The following is a 6492-nucleotide window of genomic DNA, read 5'->3' as shown; positions in this document are numbered from 1 at the left end:
CACGCATCAAGTTTTTTATCATCATTCTCAATTTATTTAGGGTGGATTGAAATTGCTATTTTGTTGATCCATGCGAGACTTAAGTTCAAGATTGATTGAATTTCTAAGATTTGACACTCTTATTTAACTTATTTTTGTAACTTTCTAATTTGATTGATATTGTTAGGGTGGAAAATAATGTATATTAGTTTACTTTCACTTGACGTGAAAAAATAAGTGTGGGAGATTTGATAACTGACATTTTTACCAGGTAAATTAGGATTAGATTGGGTAATTTTTTATTATATTTCATTCTATAAATGAGATTTTAGGCTGATTCTTTATCTGGATGAATTTTTAATGCTTATTCTATTTTTCATCAATTTATGGAAATTTTTAGATATTAATTTGTGTATTTGATTTTTTATAGAAAAATAGGATGGAAATAACAATATTTGGAGGTCCAAATTGGAAGAAAAATCAACTTGGCTCAGCTTGGGTTCGACTCAGTTTCAATTCAATTCAATCAGATTTAAATTCAGCTTTAAATTGGATTCAACCCGTTTAATTCAACCTGGTCCAATAGGAGAAATCAAATAATCCCGGGCCCATTTTAATAATTCAGCCCAATTGTTTCAGTCGGTCCAAATAAATCCTGTTCGGTTCAAGCAGCGCCGGTCCAATTCCAATCGCCGATTCACATGCGCGTTTAAAGGGCAAACACCGGTTCAGAGAAAAGGGGGCGCAGGTCCAATTCCAATCGCCGATTCACTGCGCGTTTAAAGGGCAAACACCGGTTCAGAGAAAAGGGGGTTCGGTTGCGAGCAGCACTGTAGTTCCTCGTTTCTTCTTCATCGCGGTCCATCGCCAAGCTCCCCGTCATCCATTTCTTCTCCATCGCTCCACCGCCTCCTTTCTTCTCCGATCAGCCACAGAACAGGCGGTTTGAGGCCGGATGATTGAGTGCCGACGCCACCACAAGGTTTTCACCGATGTGGTTCGGAGGCGAAACCCTACTCACCGTCGCCGCGGAACGGGGCTGTGAGGGTTCTCTAGTTTCGGTGCACGACGGCTGTAAAATACCAGAACTTCTAGGGATTTATTTATAAATATCCCTAGTAGTAGGGGTTTATTTGTAAATATCCCTAATTTTAGAGGTTAAATGTAAATATCCCTAGTAGTATGGGTTTATTTGTAAATATCCCTAATTTTAGGGGTTAAATATAAATATCCCTAATTGATTTAAAAAAGAATAAGAGAATTTATTGGGGTTTAATTAGAGTTAATTGGATAGCCCAATTAACTAAACCCAATTTATTAAGCCCGATGGATTAAAGCCCAACTAAAGATTAATGGGTTAAAGGGTTTATAAAGGTTATTGGATCCTTAATAAAACCCAACCCGGTAAGGTTATAATAAAACCCGATTACTATTATCCCACTTCGCGATTTCGTCTCCCTTGTTCCCGATCGCGCGACGCCGCCGCTTCTTCCTCGCTGATGCACGCACGTGTGTCCGCAGTTGGGGCCGACGACGCCGGAGCTGGGGTTGAAGAACACCGGCGACTGAAGCGTTGAGTGGTTGGAGCTTGGTTCCGCCGGAAGGAGCTCGGATCGGCGGAGGCAGCGACGAAAGGGGCGAACCGAGGTTGAGGAAGAAGAAGGTAAGAGATTGAGTTAGATTTTCGGATTATGCTTGATTTGAGCTTGGATCTTGAGTTTTAGGTTTTCATATCTTGAATCGGAGGGGAGCTGATTTGGTTGGGATTCCCGGTGGAGTTTCTTGTTTCGGCCAAGAACGAAGAAGGAATCCGTCGATTCAGTTGAAGAGTTGTGTGGTCCTGCCGCAAGGAGAAGAAGGACAGTTGTTGCCGAGATCTGATCGGATTGAGGCCGTGAGGTAGGATTCCTCAGCTAGGTCTAGGTTTTTGGTTGTCCGATTTATTGAGTTGAACTGATTGAATGACTTCACGCTCCTTGGAATTGATCATGCTGCATTGCCACAGAAGGTTGATGCAATCTGATAGGAACTTGAGGGAGGTGGCAGCAGTAAAGGAAGAAGATCGGTAAGAGTGGTTTGATTGTGTGTTTGATTTCGATTGATTTTGAGGTTGAAACTTGCTAATGTGTTAAAGTTCCTTTAGTTGATTGAGCCTTCTCCTGTCTCACAGCTTGTTGCTGTAACGGGACAAAATCTGTTGAGTTCCAGCTGTGAGGAGGAGGAACAGAAGATCTATCTAGGGCTTAATCAATTTGATCGTGAGGTAAGAATCTTGTTGATTTTAATTGATTATTAAGGGGTGTTGTTAGTAATGAATTCGTGGATTAAGGTTTAGAGTGAGTTGTAGATTGGAAGTATGATTTGATTAGTTTTCGGTTATGTTAATGTCTAGTAACCTAATGTGGGTTAGCTTAGGGTTGATTAAATAGGAAATTAACTAGATTATTTGATTAATGATATTAATCAATTAATTAGTTAATCCCTATTTAGTGTCAACCTAAAGATTTAATTAGTCTAACCTAAGGTTGGTTGATTAGCATAGGTTTGATTATACATGATTTTAGTTGTATTGATCGATTCGATTAATACAACTAATTAATTGATTAGTTAAACCATGTTAATATCAACCTAAAGGTTAGATTAATTTAACCCGAGTTAGGTTAATGAGATTGAGTTAAACTAACCCTTAAAATATAAATTAGGGTTTGTCTGATATATTCTGGTATTTAGGATATGATATTGTGTTTGCAGGTCCTTGATTGATTTTGGGACTTCGATATTATACGGGAGTATATTTTCTGGAGGTTCTTATTCGATCTACGGTTATTAGGTGGATAGTCTACTGTATTTAGTCAATACAATTCTTTTCCTATTTACAGTGCATGCTTCCTTTCGTTTCTAGTGATTAGGCTACTTATCATGCTCTTATACTTGTTATAGATTAGATACTTTCGATACTCATGTTTATCACATGCTTGATCGTATTTCTTTGACCTTATTATCAGTTCTGTTTATACCTCTGATGCTTGAGATCATTGTTATCCATGGTTATGATTACTGTATCTATTTCAGTTATGTTATCATCATGTTGATACCTGTGATCAGTAGGACTTTTCACTAGTACCTATACATGTTAATTAACATGGTGTTAATTAACATGGTAGCGGATGATTATTCTGACTTGATCATGTCATCATTACGCATGAGCTTGATTGTAAATCCCAAAGATGTGGGTGTATCTTGCCGGTAGTTGGCCTATAGAGATATAGGTGGTTATTATACCCTATTTCCATCATGATGATGGCGACTGTATGGCAGTGTACGCAGTCGACGGCTGTATGGCAGTGTACGCAGCCGAGTCAGTGGCTTGATCTCGACACCGCGATGGGGTGGTACTCAGTCTGGCTATATGGCCTGTACGTAGCCCGGCTGTATGGCCTGTACGCAGCCGAGAGTGATTCTCTGGACGAGTATTGAGGACAGCACTGGCCATAGGATATGTAGCTTATCATAGCTACGGGATCACCGGACGCGGAGCACTGATCCCCGATTTGGATCACCGGACTACTTTGTTGTAGGGCGCGGAGTACAGATCCCCAGATGCCGGCCATCCCAGCCTCAGATGCTTGCACGAGTGCTGTAGTGAGTGGGGCAGTTGCATCATATGCACACATTTGCATTGTGAGATTTATATACATACATTAGACCGTATATATGTGCATATTACATTATGAAGTGATTGTGTACTTGTATTGACACTTGGTTGACGCATTGCATAACTGTTAGGATGTATACTGAAAAGACTTACTCTTTTGTATATAAATATTTATGAAATAAAGTATCATATTTTGGTCAAATGATTGCAATAGTGTATTTTGCAATAAAGTCCTCTTAATTTACATTGTAGATAACTTGGTGTCTGTGAGACACAGAAGACCATGATTATCGGTCCCTTGTGAATTATAAACTAAGGCTCACAACCAAGATGACTACAAACCATCGGGAACGGTTGTAGTGTAATTCGGTGACTGTCTGTCTTGACTGTAGAATTACACTAGTGCACTTTGTGTGTATTGAGTAGGACCATTGAGGTTGTTCGATTTACACTGACTCGTAAATTGAACAAGACCTCTATTATTATAATTATGCACTCTTAATCCCGATGTAATAAATGGACACCTATAAAAAAAAATCGAAAAGCATGCAACACGCTATTCACCCCCCCTCTAGCGTGTTTATGATCCTACATGACCCTAGTCTTCCACCTGGTGCACTTGATCTGCCTAGTCTTCCTTGGCTAGTCCCTGACTAGGACTTCCCACCTAACCTTCCAAGTTAGGTCTGCCTAGCCATCACTAGGCTTTCAACTACTTAGTCTCCACTAGGACTTCCACTGTCTAGTTTTCACTAGGACATTCCTATGCTACTTATACACTTAGATTAGTTCATTCATAAATATCACACACTTAACTTTAACATTTTGTCATTATCAAAATTAATGTTTGATCATCTAGTACTCCTGCGCCAACAATCTCCCTTTTTTTATTATAGCAACCTAAGTTTCAAGTTAAGAAAAAATATTTTGATAATGAATCAATGTTTTAACTTTTTTTTAAAAAAAACTTTTGATATTTAGTTTTCAAGAAAATATTTAAAATTAATTAAAATTATATATCTCTCTCCCTTTGAGATAATTAAAAATAAAAAAATATATAGGTGTGAGTCTAAGCATGTTATAATAAAAAATACTTAGGCAAAAAAATTTCCTTTTTGGGCACGTGTCCAACTTAAATTTTAGCTAATTACCAAGAGATAGTAGCTTGACCCAGTTAGTCAAAATTAAGTGTATCATTCCAGTTAGCTTATGCTAAACAGGAACACTTAACTTGATTTATAGTTTGTGTTTATAGCCCAAGCTTTGGTTCGATGCATAAACTTAAGCATCTAGAACTTAAGCTAGAACCCTATGCATCTTACACCATTCTAGGTTTCACAATATACAATCAAGTTATCTAGTGTGCTTTGTGAGATGCTTAATCTAGATCTATAGTTTCATGATTTCTAGGGGAGAAATCTAGACTAAGACTAAAACATTTCTTCTTACTTTTGAAATTCAAATTTTGAAAACTAAATTTTTTAAAAAAATTTAAAATAAACTTTTTAAAATAATTTTAAAAACTAAGTAATAATAGATTTGAAAATATGAGTTTTTAAAAATTAAGAAAAATTTTATCTTATTTTACCAAACATAGCCCTAATTAAAACAATTAATTGAAGTGCTGAAAATAGAAAAATATAATCCCAATAGTAGATCAACATGTTCAACAAGAAGTACAGTACAAGTCAAAATAAAAAACAGATCTACTAAGGAGGTGGTTAAGGATGACCCATACTCCAAGATCTAAACATGTCCATCATCCCAGAATGTGTAGCTCTGCTCCTCTTCTCACTCTCTCGCTAACTAGTCATAGACTAATGGTAGAAGGTGGCAGACTCATGCAAACTATGGATTGACTCCTCCCAGTCTAATCACTTTTTGCTCCAGAGTGATAGGAGGTGGAGGTGGAGAGAGCTAGAGAAGATCGGCTAGGTCAAAAGAATCCTCGTCCTCAACCTCCTCCCTCTACGACGGCGGCTGGTGGTGGTTGAGGCTAGTTCCCTTGTCTCCAAGATAGAATCCCATCTTTATCTATTTGTATCCTAGCTAATGAAAAACTCCTAAGTCCTAACATGTCAAACTCACTAGCTTATTTGAATTCACCTACGGTGATGTCAAATCCAAGTGATACTAGGAGCGATGTCAAAATATGATAGTAGGACATATGTACCCTCCTGCTTGTGGTAACACCAGATGAAAAAATGATAGCATGAAAGATATGCAAACTAATGTCTATGTCTAATCTATGAATCAATGCATATAACAGAAATGTATGAAATGGTTGCATCATTGCGACATCCCTGGTAGTCAAGGGTAAAATGCATGTCACTAAAATTCTATATAAGATATAGTCTTATACTCTAAGTCTAATGGAAGAGAACTGAGTCACTGTAGGGACCCTCTCTTCTCTAAAAAATATAAATGCATGAGGTCTCGGGTGATGTTGTTGGGTTATTCGGGCCGCAAAAATCACTTTTTGCGTTGCGGAAACTCCGGAAACCCAGGCCACGGATCCGTGCGAAGAGCAAAATTAAAAACTTATACATGTTTGTCCAACTCTTACATCTACATGAAGACAGTTTACCCTTGAGGTGTGCCCTTCGCGTATCCCGCTCATCTTTTTGACGTTGGATCTCGAGAGTGTCAAGCGTACACCCCTCTACACGTATCCACATGGACAAGATGATGGAGACCAAAACTCTTGAGTGTGCTAGCACTCTTTGAGAGTTTCAGCCAAGACAAGAGAAGAAAGAGAAGGAGAATAGGAGAGAGCCCAAGCAAGAAGAAAGAATGAATTCACATCAATGAAATTCACTCTACACCTCTAAATGTGGTCGCCCACAACATGAATGGGA

At 38.3% G+C, this 6492-nt stretch overlaps 1 long non-coding RNA gene across 1 annotated transcript; it reads left to right on the top strand.

Moving 5' to 3' along the window:
- Nucleotides 1-1982: 1982 nt before the first annotated feature.
- LOC141822830 (uncharacterized) lies at nucleotides 1983-2803 on the top strand. The gene is made up of 3 exons (XR_012601366.1): nucleotides 1983-2044; nucleotides 2150-2242; nucleotides 2731-2803. It is a non-coding gene; the product is annotated as an uncharacterized LOC141822830 (long non-coding RNA).
- The last annotated feature ends 3689 nt before the right edge of the window (nucleotides 2804-6492 follow it).

The sequence above is a fragment of the Curcuma longa genome, chromosome 3, assembly GCF_044706935.1.
Source record: "Curcuma longa cultivar G26 ecotype Majalengka, Jawa Barat chromosome 3, ITB_CL_G26_1.1, whole genome shotgun sequence".
Taxonomy (NCBI): Eukaryota; Viridiplantae; Streptophyta; class Magnoliopsida; order Zingiberales; family Zingiberaceae; genus Curcuma; species Curcuma longa.
Note: the sequence above shows the minus strand (reverse complement) of the source record. Positions and strands in the feature narration are given on the sequence as shown.